This window comes from Saimiri boliviensis, chromosome 1 (assembly GCF_048565385.1).
Source record: "Saimiri boliviensis isolate mSaiBol1 chromosome 1, mSaiBol1.pri, whole genome shotgun sequence".
In the NCBI taxonomy this organism is placed as follows: domain Eukaryota; kingdom Metazoa; phylum Chordata; class Mammalia; order Primates; family Cebidae; genus Saimiri; species Saimiri boliviensis.
The window spans coordinates 127,939,614-127,955,038 of record NC_133449.1 but is presented as its reverse complement, the minus strand read 5'-3'; the positions used below and the strand labels follow the sequence as shown (position 1 = coordinate 127,955,038).

Sequence of the window (15,425 nt, the reverse complement as noted above, 5' to 3'; positions counted from 1 at the left end):
TACATTTTTTTTTTGCCCCCACCTACTGGCAGGGACAGTACTCACCAAAGCTCATCCTGTGACTCTTACATTTTCCAGCCTCCCTTCTAGGCCAGGTAGAGGCTGAGTGACAGGTTCTGGCCAGTGGACTCCCCCCATGATGCAGGACTCCCCAAAACTCACAACCTCAGACATTGCATAAGCAAAGGGTAAAGCCAGAGAGATGTTTCACGTCTATACATCACCATAGCAGGCCTACCCTCTCCTGAGTAATCCACACATCCTTGCTTCTGCCTAGAGAGATTTCCTCTCTTCCTGGCCAGTTGATTTCAAGTTCCAACTGCAACATAACCTCACCAGGAGGCCCTCGCTGATCAGGAGTCAGTCACTCCCACCTTTCTCTACTCTCAGGGCTCTGTTCACACCCAGAGCACAGGCCACCTGGTAGGCTGCACAAGGATTTGTCTGCCACACTACACTGTGAGGTCCCAGAGGGCAGGGACTGTGTCTGTTTGAAATTCTGTTTCTCCCACCTGACTCAGCCTTGTCCTCTGCACTCAGGAACAGTCAGAGTGTTACCAAAATACATTAGGTCAGAGGGGAAACTGTTTACCACTGGCCTAAGTGTATGTAACTGGGAGACAGAAAATAAAAGCAAAGCCCATTTTAACTTTGAGGCACCAGTGGTTGGTGGGAGATTAGCAGGGGTTTCAGGTAAGCAGGACTCTGGGAAGTGGGGAGGCAGGGGAAGCTGGGGACGAAAAAGGGTTCTGGAACCTGATCACTGCTGTCCCGGCCCCATTCCCTCAGGAAACTAGCTGCCAGAGCTGGAGAAGAGCCCGAGTAGCTTCCAACTGTTTACCTTCTGGGTATCATGGCGACTAGAGACTGGTCACCATGGCAGTCTCAACCAGAAGCAGCCACCGCTAGCAGGTATTGAATGAGGACAGAAAAGACATAGAGACAGGAGCATCAAAGGCAAGGGCACACGTAGTCACGACCAAAGTCCCAGCTAAAGTGATTAAGATCCTGCGCCCGACCAGCCAGTCACCTCAAGAGCCACCGCACCTCCCCTCCCGGCATCTGCACCGGGGAAAGCACCCCTCTGTGGCCAAACGGAGGCTGAAGAGGAAGTGCAGGTGTCTGGGCCTTGGTGCGAAGCAGGGGGAGTTCCTGTGCTCCCCTTTACCCCAAAGAACCGAAAGAAGCTCCCACTAGCTCAGTGAAATCCCATTTGGGTCCTCCGACCTGGCCAACCTTCCTACAACTGGGAGTTTGGCGTAGAAGACCCAGTTTGTGGGTAGAACGCACGAGTGACCATCTCTCCTCTCCCGGCCCAACCACCCGCGTCCCCCATGAATTCTCACTTGGGGGTATGTGAACGCACGCTGTAAATTGGACCCCGTGCCCACACAGCAATATAGTGAATCACCCGACCCGGGCTTGAGGGAGTGTGAGGGCCTTCGGGCCCAGCCCCCTATGGGCGACAGGAGGGGCAGGGGGCTGAGCGGAGGAGAAAAGCCTGAGGGCGGGGAGCCTGGCGCCTTTATCCAGTTAGGGGATTGCAGAGGATCAGAGAGCCCGCCGCGCCTTCTCCTCCATCAAAGACACTAAGCCCCGGGCGTCCGAGATCCCGGCTGTGATTTTATCATTAAAAAAAGTAACCGCGCACTCCTCCAAGAATTTTAATTCTCGCCTCCTCCTCAGCCAACTAGTCTCTTTGACTCCCCAAGGCTGAATAGTCCTCTGGGTTGGGGGCCAGTTCTACGTCGCTGCCCTCCCGGGCCCTGCTCCCTCCAGGCCACTGACTCAACTTCCCCTGGCGTGACGCGGTCTCGGGGAGACGCGACGCCCGTCCCCGACTTGGAGGGGAGAGGGTCCTTCCCGGGCTGGCAGTCCTGGAGGCCCGGGGCGCCGCCTCCGCGGGTAGCGTGGCCGGAGGAGATGTCATGAGGTGGGGTCGCGGCTGGGCGCCCTGCCGGTCCCCAGCGGGAGCCAGCTCTACTCCTTCTGCCTCCGCCCCGACGGTTCAGCGGGCTGCGGGACGTGAGTAAAAGGGGGTGCGATCGGCCTGGGGAGAGCGGGGGACGGTTTCCTGTCATTTGAACTGGACTGGAGGGGTGTGGACGCCGGGGGTGGGAGCGGAGGCCGCCGCCGGCCCTTTTTCACTTTCTCTCCAGCCCGCGGCCGGTTTCAGCATCAGGGGCTGCGGACAGCGCCCGCCCGCCCGCCCGCCAGTCCCTGCACGCAGCCGCCTCGCTCCCCCACGTGTGGTTCTCTAATTCACCTCCTGTCTGGGGTCTCCACCTCCAGCACACCTCCCGGCGTCCCCCAAAACTCCCAGCTCAAAAACCCCTAAAAGCCTTACCCCCGCCAAAGTTTGAGCTTCTCCGCGGCGCGCCGGGGTCTGCGGCGCGCCTCCTCCCGCAGCCTCCTGGGCGCAGCTCCGCTCGCTCCCTCCCCCGCGCTCCCTGCCCAGGACTGTGCTGGGGACGACGGAAGGAGACTGTGGCCTCCCTCTCCGTGCGAAAGTCAGGTGAGGTTACGGAGCCTCAAAGGCGGTCCGAAAGAGGCAGAAGTCACTCGTTCACATCCCCAGCCCTCCAGGGAAGAGGGGGAGAGTCAGGGGCAAAAAGGAAACAAGTCCGTCCTTCCATTCTGGGTTCTCTCCTAACTGCAGACGGCCATTTCGGGCTCCTTCCTGGGATGTTTTGCTGGTAGTGTAATAATCCACTCCACACTGGATGAGTACGCAGCAGAGATTTGGGAGTTTGAAGTTTAAAGATGGACACACACACACACACACACCCCCTTGGACTCTTTTACTATCTTAGGGAAGACGTTAGTAACTCTTTGGGACAATGTGTATCCTCCTTGCAGGGTTTTTGTTTCCTTCTATCACATCAGGTAACACCAGATTTCTTAAGCTAAAAATTAAAACCCACCAATCCATCTAGTAATCATTATCTTCTATTGAAGCCCAAGGAAGTTAAACTCTTTTGGGAGAAAATAACTTTATTTACTAAAACTCATTTTCCTTTAGGAAGGCTTACGTCCAAGAACACACTTCTCCATGAAGGATGAAGACCGAATACCGCCTCTCCCTCACTGGGAGCTGCACTCTCTGGTTATGGATCGCAGGAGCAGGTCCCGGGAGGAATCCAAGCTTCCTTACCTGGGACAAGTCTCAGACAGCCTCTTGGGTTCCAGGTTTTCATGACTGATATCCTCATGGGAAGAAAATCCACAAAAGCCAGCTAACCAGAGCTTCTCTGAGGACTTGGAGTTCATGGCATTTCCTAGCATACTTATCAAATTGCCTGTTCACTGAAGACATTATCTTTAGAAGGCTTAAGTTTATCGAGTTCATGCTGTACTTGAAGGGAGAGATGAAGTGTATACTCTTCACTGAAGATATAAAGAATCAGAATGGCTCACACCATACATGTCTTAAAGAGGTGAAATAAAACTTAGACTAATTTTCCCCCAAAGAAAAGTCAGGTTTAGTTGTTCAGATTCAAGGGGTTCTGGTAGCGGAAGAGCAAATAAGTGGAAGTGGTGAATCAACAAAAGGAAGTTGAAACAACAGAAGTTGGAGGAGAGGAGAATTCTTGTTTCATTATTTGGGCTTCTGAAAGGAATATGAAATTAATCCAACACAAGAGAAAATATAATCGATGAGACTTTGCCTCATCCAGGACCTCAGTATCCTTATTCCAGGGAATCTACATGTGCCTCAGTTATTATGTGCAATTTTTTTATAGTCCTCATTGTCAGGAAATGCTTTATTTCTTCTAATCCCATTAATTTATGCAACAAGTTAAAGCTGTTTCCTGCTGGCTTGTCCTCAGGGAAGACTGGAAACAGACGATTATCTTCTGTTGTCTGGAAATCGAAGATAATCATTTTCAGAGCTTCAAAAAATCTTAAATCCTTATTTTGGAGAAAATAGTAGTGATCATGAGATCATTTTAAGGCATCATCCTGAAAAATGAAAAATCCCTTTGGACTTGTTTCTGAAATGCACGCCATTCCTAAGATTTGAAAAGGAAAACAAGACCTTACAGAATTAATCATGAAATGGAGAAGTACCCCGAGTCTGATGAAATGAGAGAGTGTTTAGCACAAAAATGGGCACACAGTTGGTCCTTAGGAAATGATGTCTGTGGCAATAGTTATTATTGAAGAACTTTGGGTGTCTGAAAGGTGGAAACAGATGAACGGAGACTGGAAATGAATAGAAAAGAGACTGAAGGGGATGTATCTGTTAATTTGCCTGCAAAAGGCATTGATCTGCAAGATCCTACGCTGCCAGGATGGAGGGTCCAAATTTGGCCCAAGGCTCACTCAGTGCAGTGGCCTCTGGAGACCTTTCTGATTACAGCTCAAGCTTTGACTGAGGCATGATCAAGTGTGGAAGAGACAGCAAGTTTTTGTGAAGATGCAGGATACAGCAACATCTGAACAAATTAGTGGGATGTTCTAAAAGCCCATGGCACTAAGAGACCCAGAAGAATAATCCTGAGAAACCCAAAGTCTTTTGCCAGAATAGGGAGACCACAGGAAAAAGGGAGCTATGGAGAAGGCACCATTTCCTCTTTCTGACAGAGCAGGTGAGAGTGGGAGGAAGGGAGTGGTGACCAGGTGAATGCCAAGTTGCTTCAGCCTCAGCCAGAACACTAAGGAAGTGGGGAGGGGTCTGTGGGGAAGAGTGGCACCCAGGAGCTGAGGAAGTCTGGAGCCAGGGAACCTGATGAGACCAATTCTATCCACCTGTGAATTTGGATGCCAGGACATGAAAGGAAAATACGAGTGAGGCCCAGAAGGATTGAGTTTGAGCATAAGCGTGTACCTGTGTGGCTCGGGGGACTCCTCAATGACATTTTGTTTTAATTGTTTTTGAAATTTAGAAACAATGTGATGTCTCCTCGGATTTGCTTTTGTCAATTAATATTAGGTTAGTAAGATTCGGAGATGTTGCTTGTAGCTATAGTTCATTCCGTTTCACTGTGTAAACAAACAATTTGTTGGGATCTGCTTATTTTATAGTCAGAGTTGCAAGGCACATAAATAGTGCCCACAGGTAGGCAGCAGGACTGCCATTTCTGCCGGGGGCCATATGGTGTCCAGCGTGTTAAAGAACACACAATCTGATAAGCAGATAAGCCAGACTAACAGATGATACACAGAAATGCAAACAGATAAACCCAGTTATCAGCGAGGAGGGTTGTGTGAACTTGCTTTGGCAGATGGTCTAGATCCTTGGCAAATGATAAGGCAATTTGTAGAAATGGCTTTTGGGAAATAAAATATTTATGAGGAGACAGGCAAGGTTTACATGAGAAGCAAGGATGCATCCGTTTTCCCTGAAGGAATTCTGTCAGTCAGGATAAAGTTGCAGGGCAAGAGGGTCCCAAGCTGGGGAAAAGCAGTTGTTTTCAGTCTTTAAAGCCCATTCTGCCTGCTTTCTTCTCAGGCAGTGAAGATGATGGCATCTATTCTCTCACCCACCTGGCAGTTGGAAGAATAGAAGGAAATTAAATTAAATTAATGAACAAGATGTGCAGAGTTAAAAATTCTAACCAAAAACCATTAAGAGCCCGAGGAGGACTGTGGACCATAGGATTTAATCTCTCTTGTCCCCTGGGACTCCCTGTCTCTTTTGGGTCAGCTTTGCAAACAGTGGCTAGGTAGGGGCTGCCCATAAGACCCCAGTACCAGCCCTCCCACTCTCCAAATTTCTACTGTCTGACCGTCAATGCCTGAAGTCCTACCACTGGAATGTCATCTCTCTATTTTCAAACTTTGATCTCTTTCAAAATGCAAATAGCTACAAGAGATAGAGTGTGGATAAAGAATCAAATAAAAGTTCTGGTAGGAAAGATTGAGGAGCACATTTGAGGATCCTACAGGCCAGTGAGCGTGCCATGGGATGGATGTCATAGCAGGAGGTGGGTGATATCAGGGGGAAAGCGCACAGATGAGACCTTAAATACTGAGGGTAAGCTTGGTCCCTGTTACAACTGAGCCTGTTCTTGGCCCAGGGAAATCACTTGAGCTTTTGTTTAGGCCTAAAGCCTTCATTTTCCACTCGCAAAAGAAGGACAATCACCTTTGCTAATTGCTAAGATGGCCCAAGTGTGCTGGATGCAAGGCTTTTATTTTTATTTTTTGGATTGTGATGTGAATGGCATCAAAGTGCTTGCTAATAGATATGACATGCTCTGGGACTCAGTACTGCTCAGGTCAACATCATTATCACAGCCTTGAGTGAACATACGGAGTGTCCTGCATATTTTCCTATGGATATAGAATTATAGAATGTATAGCTAACATGTACTCAGAATATATGGTGAGTAAGGAGTGTAAATCAGAATCCAAAAAAAATCTTGAGAGCCTTCAGTGATGCACTAAATATACAGGCCAAGAAAAGACGTAACAGGAACGAATGTTCTGTATCAGTATCCAAAAAGTTAGTCCCCGCAAGTCCAGGAAGAAGAGACGTGGCTTACCCGACCCTGCTCGGCAGGATGTGAAGCCTCAGGGTGATGTGTCTTCACAAAAACTGGCAAAAAGCTAATGAGAAATAAGCCTGACTTAATAGAAATACATCATGTAGAAGAGAGGTGAGACTTGCTCAGCTCCTCTCTGTCAATGTACCTGGATTATTTTCATTTTGATTGCCATAATTAAAAAAATTTACAGGCACCACTATATTAGTAATAATGTAACTTTAAAAACCGGCTGGGTATGGTCACTCATGCCTGTAATCTCAGCACTTTGGGAAACTGAGGCAGGAGGATTACTTGAGTGCAGGAGTTTGAGAACCAGCCTGGGCAACATAGGGAAATACCTTCTCTACAAAAAAAAGAATTAAAAAAAAATTATGTAGGCATGGTGGTGTACTTGTATTCCCCAGAAACTTGGGAGGCTGAGGTGGGAGGATTGCTTGAGCCCAGGAAGTCAAGGCTGCAGTGAACCATGATCATGACACAGTACTCCAGCCTGGGTGACAGAGCAAGACCCTGTCAAAAATAAAAATGAGAAAGTCAATCTAATAAATAAATGGTATAACTTTCTAGTTTTCATTCATATACACATATTCTTGTTCATAGGGATATTAACAGTGATGTAAATATATAATTTTCTTATTCTGCTTTTAATTTGGCTTTATAGCTTGAGAAATAGCTATTGTGTTGCATTAATTTCCAGTGATTTTTGGTCATGGTCAAATCATCTGTCACTGGCCATGATCCTGGCAAAATGAATTACATAATTAACAGGGTGATCTATGCCATTGTTGACCTTTTTAATATACATTTAAATTAGTTCCCACTTTTTCACTTTTAAAAATGGCTACTGTAAACACATGCCTCAAAACTTCTATTTTTTGTAATTATTTCCTTTGGTTATAGTCTCAGAAGTAGGATTACTCTAGGGATATGAATATCTGAATTCAAGAGAAGTTTAAACAATTTGTATTGCCATCAACCATTTATCAGTTCTACCATATTTTATTTTTACCAGCGTTCTATTTTGTTTTTCCAAATTTAATGCATAAACAGTATCCCGTTACAGCTTTAATTTGCATCTTAACAAGAGGTAGTAAAGTTGACAATTTTCTTATGTATATTTATTACTTGTGTGTCCTCTTTGTGAATCACCTATTCATGTCCTTTGCCCATTTACATTAAAGTTTTGATGTTTTCTCTTTCAGTTTTCATGAGCTTTTTGCATGATACCGACAGAGGCTTTTTCCTGGTTTATATTATGAAAATATTTTCTTTAGCCTGCTCACCTTTTTTTTTGAGTTTTAATAATATTTATTCTAGAGACTTGTAAATATTTGAAAGCCAAGAAATGCATAATTCCACTATGTATATAATGACTACTCTCTTTTTGATGGTCTTATATATTTTCATTCTTGATACAATTTAATACTCTTTATACAGTTGGGTTTATTTTGACAAATAGTCTAGAAATTTTCACTTGAAATTTCTTTAACTTTGAACAAAGGTAAATTTAACATAGGAATCAGGTTTGTCATCTATTAAAAAATGAATCTGCTTTTCGCTTTCATTCCAGAATCTTCTAAAAGAATATTGGACGTGTGGAATACTTGATTTCTTAGGAAACCTCATTCCTCAACCATACAACATCACTTATCAATTCATTGTCTCCCAGTTCCGAATGTATCTTAAATACCTGCTCAGCAACAATGGGCAGAATTTCTTTGAGTATTACAGTAAGGATGATGTCAAACTTCCTCAGCAGAGGATGCTGGAGTGGCCCTGGAGCAGGAAGGGGCCCCCTTGTGGTTTCCGGTGACTGCAACATTGGTAGATGACACGGGTGGGAGAATGTCTGGTAGTGCTCTGCCTTGGCCACATGCCTGGCACACATGGTCCCTTCATGACCTCCCAGCTCCAGCCTGGCCTGGTGGTCATCTTTCTGCAGCTTTTGCAGCATGGATCCTGCATGCCACAGCCCTCCCGCCTGCACTGATGCTCCAAATCCCTCTGCTTCTGTATGCCCACTTCTCCCAGGTTTGCCTGCTGTGACCTTCTGGTGCTACAGCCCTTCTATCACAAACACCACATCTACAGGGCTCCTATTCACACAAGCGCTCCCATTTTCTCTGCACACCTATGTGCTGACCACTGGCTGTGGCTTACTCAAACCCACCTGCACTCCAGGAGAGACCTGCTTCCTACTCACTCAGTAACTGCAGACCAGCTCTGGCCTGTGCAAACCAGCAAACTTCTCTGCCAACCACTGGGCTGCAACTATACTTGCTCTAACAAGGTCTGAATGCTAGCTTTGGGGATGGGGTCCCCAATTCCAAGTTCATCCTTCTTTAGGTGCTCTCCTTCAGCCCTACGGTGCCATGAAGGGTTCTCTTACATCTTATACTTCCCTTTTATCATAGTTTAATGATTTTCATATTAACCTTCTCCTTTATAGTCACCTTCTGTTTATGGTCACTGTGTGACTTCTGTCTCTTGATTAGACCCAAACTGATATACATGCTACATGCTGAAGTATCCTTTACATTCTTATTTAGAGGGGGTTGGAAACCTTTTCTTAAAGGGCCAGAGTGTACATATTTTAGTATTCCAGACCATATAGTTTCTGTCACAAAGTGCACTACCCATTCATGTTAAAACAACAATGAACAGAAAATTAAGAACAGAATGGAATGTTCTCAGCTTGATAAAAGTCATCTTAGAAAAGTGTAAGAAAATCTTGCAGTTGGCCTGGTGCAGTGGCTCATGCCTGTAATCCCAGCACTTTGGGAGGCCAAGGTGGACGGATCACCTGAGGTCAGGAGTTCAAGATCAGCCTGGCCAATATGGCAAAACCCTGTCTCTACTAAAAATACAAAAAGTTAGCTGGGCGTAGTGGTGGGCACCTGTAATCCCAGCTACTCAGGAGCCTGAGGCAGGAGAATCGCTTAACCCAGGAGGCAGAGGTTGCAGTGAGCTGAGACAGTCCATTGCACTCCAGCCTGGGCAACAAGAGTGAAACTCCACCTCAGAAAAAAAAAAAAAAAAGAAAAAAAAGAAAAGCTTGCAGTTAACATCATGCCTCATTTGGAGACCGAAATCAGAATAAGGTAAGGATGTTCACTTTCAATACTTCTAGTCAACATTTTACTGAAAGTCCTTGCCAGTGCAATATAGAAATAAAGAAAACAAACCAACAAAAAAACCCAAAATGGTATAATGCTGACAAAAAGATGACTATCATGATTCACAGATAGCATGATTGTGTATGTAGAAAATCCTATGTAATCTACAAAAAAATGAAACTAGAAATTGATTTAACAATACTGTAGTACACGAAGTTAACATACAAAACTCAATTGTACTATGTTCTAACAACAAACAGTAGAAAATGAAAATTTTAAAATATCATTTACAATAGCATTAAATACATCAATTACTTAGGACTGAAATTGACATGTGCAAGACTTGTGAAACACTGCTAAGAGAAATTAAAGAAGACCTAAATAAATGGAAAGATTTGTCATGTTATGACATATGTTTATAAAATCTCAATAATTTAAAAATATTTTTCTCCAAAATTGATCTGTTGATTCTATACAATCCTAATTAAAACTTCAACAGGCTTTTTAAAGAAGGAAATTGTATTCTAAAATTTTACAGAAATCCTAAAGATCTACATTAGACAAAACAAGTCTGAAAAATAACAAAATTGAAAGATTTACACTACCTGATCTCAAAACTAATGATAAAGCTATATACTCAAAACAGTGTGGTATTGGCATAAGGAACAGTTTAGTGTAACAAAATGGAAATTTCAGAAAAAGATCCATGTATATGTGGCCAAATTATTTTTGATAAAGATACAAAGGCAATTCAGTGGGGAAAGAAAGTTCATCTTTAAGAAATGGTGCTGAAACAACTGGATATGATAAATAAAGATGAATCTCAATCTATGTCTCACTCCACATAAAAAATTAATTGAAAATGCATGATAGATAGACCTAAGTATAAAAGTAGAACCTGACACTGTAGACACAAAAATCCAGAACCTTTTCAGGAGTTTAGAGTGGCAGAATTCTCTTACATAGGACACAAAATGCACTAACCATAAAAAACTCCCAATGAATTACACTTAATTGAAATAAAAATTTCTTCTCATCAAAATATACCATAAAGAAAATGAACAGAATAGTCTACAAAATAAATGCTATGTAATCCTCAAAAGTGTCAAAGTTGTGAAAGACAATAAGTAATTGATGGATAGATGAATGGATGAATAGATGGATGGATGGAAGGATGGATGGATGGATGGATAGACTGATTGACTGGTTGACTGACAAACTGTTCCAGATTAAATGGATCACCCACATATGCTTTGAGACAAACTTCATTTTTTTTTTCTGGAAGCCCTGCGACTTCCCTAAAAATTGAGTGAATTATAGAATAGACCTATGGCCAATGGTGGCAGAGTCTACATAGAACTATGCTTCTCGGTGTTCTAGGGAAAACATTTCAACTTGTTGGCTATATTATTCAGTATGGCTGTATAGCTCATTGTGCTTTTGAATATGTTGGTGGTGTTATCATTGTTCTGGACCATCAATGGAGCCTACAATTCAAAATTCAAATATTGTCTTTGCAGAAAGCCTTAGTTGACATTTTTATGGTATCCAAAGAGGTGACACTGTGATTGCAAAAAGCCCAAGTGATCCAAAATCAAATATTTGTAAAAGAGTAATTGGTTTGGAAAGAGACAAAATCCTCACTATGGGACCATCAAATTTATTTAAAAGCCATAGTTATGTGCCAGTGGGTCATATTTGGTTAGAAGGTGGTAATCTACAGAATTCTACAGATTCCAGGTACTGTGGACCTATTCTGTATGGATTCTAATAAGAGGACGAATTTTCTTTAAGATTTGGCCTCTGAGTGATTTTGGATTTTTACCTGCCAGCCCCAATGGCCACAGATTTTCTGATAATTAGTAAGCATTTATTCTTTTGACTTGATTATTGTCTCCTGTTCATGTGAATTTATTACTCCCATTGAAACCATGTACTTACCAATACACTATTTGCTATTCAAAAAAAAAAAAGGGACTAAAGATAAATAAAAACTAAATGCAATGGGTGGGCTTGGTTTGGATCCTTGGCCTTAGCAATTGTTTTTCTAAAAAGGACACTGGGGGACAGTTGATGAATTTTGAACAAGGTCTGCAGATTAGATAATATATTCATATTAATGCACTGATTTTGATCATTGGACTATGGCTCAGTAAGAGAATGTCCTCATTTCGAGAAAATACTCGAAGTATTCGAGATAAAGGAACATCATCTCTGTCACTTAGTCTCAAACGGTTCAGAAAAACATTGGTGTGTGTGTGTGTGTGTGTGTGTGTGTGTGTGTGTGTGTCTATGAAAGACAGAAACAATGAAACTGACAAAGCCAACGTGGTAAAATGTTAGCATTTATGGGTTCCAACTGAAAGATATTTCGAAATTATTTGGATTATTTTTGCAAGTCTTATTTTACTTTCTCTTTCTGGAAGTCTTAAATTACTTCAAAATAAATGTTAATTAAAAAGAATGTACAGATAATCCCCAGACAGATAAAATATTCACAGTACATATATTTGACAAGAGACTCATCTTCAAAGTATATCAAATTGTTATATAAATCAATAATAAAAAGAAAACCCAGTTAACACATTGGGAAAATATTTGAACAAACATTTCACTAAAGAAGGTATATGGATGACAAATAGACATATGAAAAGTACTCAATGTTATTATAGTAGTCAAAATGCTCATTGCAAATTAGAAACACACATTAAAGCCACAGTAAGATACTACCACCCATTCACAAGAGCGACTGGCAGCACTAAACCTTGGAGAGAAGGTACAGCAACATATACATTGCTGGTGGGAGTGGAAAATGGTTTAAGCAGTTTGGAAAACTATTCGGAACTTTGTTACAAAGCTAAATGTGTACTTAAAACGTGAACTGGCATTTCGACTCCTAGGTATTTTCCCGAGAGAAATGGAAACATGTCATCGAAATGGCTGTGCACAAATGTTTATAGCAGCTACATTTATAATGGACCCAAACAGAAAATAGCCCAAATGCCTATGGATAGATGAAAGGACAGGCAGACTGTGATTTATTCAAACACGGAATACTACTCGGCAGTGACAGGAAAGGACTACTCATACATGCAACAATAGGAATGATTCTCAAAATCATTAAGTCAAGGCTGATAAGCCAGACACAGGAGCGTGCACACAGTGTGATTCCATGGAGCAGGAAGGAACTTTCTGTGATTAAGGCAGTATTTTACATCTGGTATCAGGTAGTGGCGTCACAGGTGTATATGAATGTTAAAGTTCTTTGCATTAGGGATTTAACACTTCTGCATTTAGTTGGATGTAAATTATATATACCTAATTATAAATTGTACTAAGTATTTTTTTAAAAATCAATGACCATTGAAAAATGGGGATAGGATGAGATGGAATTGGATTGTTGGGATGTCTTTGGCGCCTATAGGTGAAGAAGGTGGGAATTCATCCCCAGAATTGGGTTTCAACCTGTCCCTCTTCCACAACCCTAACCCTGAGAGTGTTACTATGCTGTAAGAGTCATGGCCTTCTCCAATTTAAAATGCTTTGCCAAAGACCTTGCTAACCTTCAAATAACTGAGGCCTAAAACCTTAGAGTCATCTTGGACCCCTCTCTCCATCCCTCCCTCCATCCCTCCCTTTTTTCCTTCCTTCCTTCCTTCTTCCTTCCTTGCTTTCTGATGGAGTTTTTGTTTCCCAGGCTGGAGTGCAGTGGTGCAATCTTGGCTCACTGTAACCTTCGCCTCCTGGGTTCAAGCAATTTTCCTGCCTCTATTTCTTTTATAACCCACATCCCCTCCTGTGGCAAATCTCACCTATTCTACCTTCAAAATAAATACAGACTCCCATCACTTCTTGCCAACTCCATCACTACCCTTTTGTGCAAGTCATCCACATGTCCAGCCTGGGTCATTGCAATCGCCTCCAAAATGGTTCGGCTGTCTGCTTCTGCTGTCCTTGCCCCATTGACTAGCTTTCTTGTTAATCCTCACACGGCCAGGCACACTTGTGACTCCGGGCCTTCACACCTGCTTTTCCCACTGTGTAGCAGTGTGTCTTCCTCCTCCACTTCCTTCACATCTTTGCTCATCTATAACTTTCTTAAAAGGCATTTCCTGAATACTCCTATTCAAAATCTCAAGACCCCTCTCCCATCCCACCTACTTTCTCCATTGCTCTTCATCGGATATTTTGCATATTTTATTTATTTTTATTTTCTACCTCTTTCCACTAGTCTGCAAATACCATGAGAACAGAGATTTTTGTCTCTTGTGTCTACTGCTCTACTTCCAAGTTCCTAGAATAAAGTCAGGCACACAATAGCAACTCAATAAATACCTGCGAAATGTGTGAATCCTAGCTTTGGATAACGAGCTCTAGGAATACAAGGGGGAGAAGTTTTTCCCCAGCACATACATAATGGAGATAATATATGTCTAAGTCTCTTGAAAATCATAAAACAATAATCAAATTTCAGTGAATGCTACTTAGAAAAAGTCATCATTTTCAACTACCCATGTGTAACCACTTTATTCAATTATCACTCCCAGATGTTTATTGCCATGCCTCTTTCATGACAATGCTGGATGTTAACATTTCCTGGGGGAAGGGGCTAGGTCTAACTCCTTTGATATGATGATGAGGTGACATCATGTACTGGGAGTGTTTGAAAGCTGCTGAGGAAAAGGGCATGGTGTGTTTTTACCCTGCTGCTTTCTGGAGTAATGGGACAGAGCAATAAGTAGTCACAGGCTCTGAGAATTTCAGACCCTGGCATGGGGGCTTAGCTCGTGAAGGAATGGTTTCCAGGGAACATGATTCAGATCCTGTGGAATGGCTCACAGTTTATTATTCACAAGATCTAGGTGACATTTAAATCATGCAAATATATCCTGTTTATCTGTGAGTGGACACAGCACACACATTTGCAGTAACAGAGCAATGAATCATGCATTTTAGAGGAGACAAGGGTGTTTTACATGTCCATGTGGCTCTTTGTGCAGGGCAGCTTTTATGTTTTCCTTCTCTATTTGAATTCTGATGTCCTACCAAGTGGACACATAAAGGAATTTATCTTTTTCTTCTGCCCTTTCTTCCCTCCCTCCTTCCTTCATTCCTTCCACCTTTTCTTCTTTCAGTCTTTATTCTTTCTTCCTCCTTCTTCTCCCTCTTTTTCATTTCTCTCTCTCTCTCTCTCTTTTTTTTTTTTTTTTTTTTTTTTGAGACAAGGCCTTGCTCTGTTTCTCAGACTGGATTCACCTACTCTGCTCCCCCTGTCCTCCTGCCATAGCGCCCCCCTTCCCTGGGGAGGAGGGTATCTCTGCTGTTTTCCCCCACCTGGTGTGAGCTTATGGTTGTTACTGGTGCTTGTTTGGGTTGTCAAAGAAGAATGAGGAGAGGGGTCATAGGCAGTGGACTTGGAGGTTCTTTAGGGGGTCACTGGCTGCAGCAAGTCTCCTCCCACACAGCCGACCCCATTCCTCAAACTCGCCCTCTATACAGCATGGGCACTGACCAGCTCATGATTAAGTCATGAGTTTGATTTGCTGTCCACTAATGGCCACCTTTTGCAATCAGGTCCCAACTTTCTGTCTAGTTGAAGCTCCTGCCCAGCAGATTGCCTGGGTTCCCTGATATTGTGACAGGAAATGGCAAGCTCAGTAGATTTGGATTATGCCTCCAGTTTATTAAAAGAATTTTGCAGAACTATCAAACAGACTGATAGCTCTGTGATTTGGAGAGAGCTAAGGCATTGCCCGTTTCACATAAAATCGCTTCTAACAATCCTACAGGGATAAAACCTGCTTATTAATGTAGA

At 42.9% G+C, this 15,425-nt stretch overlaps 1 pseudogene; it reads left to right on the top strand.

Annotated features, from left to right (window-relative positions):
- The first annotated feature begins 10,971 nt into the window (after positions 1-10,971).
- On the top strand, positions 10,972-11,473 carry LOC101037873 (mitochondrial inner membrane protease subunit 1 pseudogene; annotated as a pseudogene).
- The last annotated feature ends 3,952 nt before the right edge of the window (positions 11,474-15,425 follow it).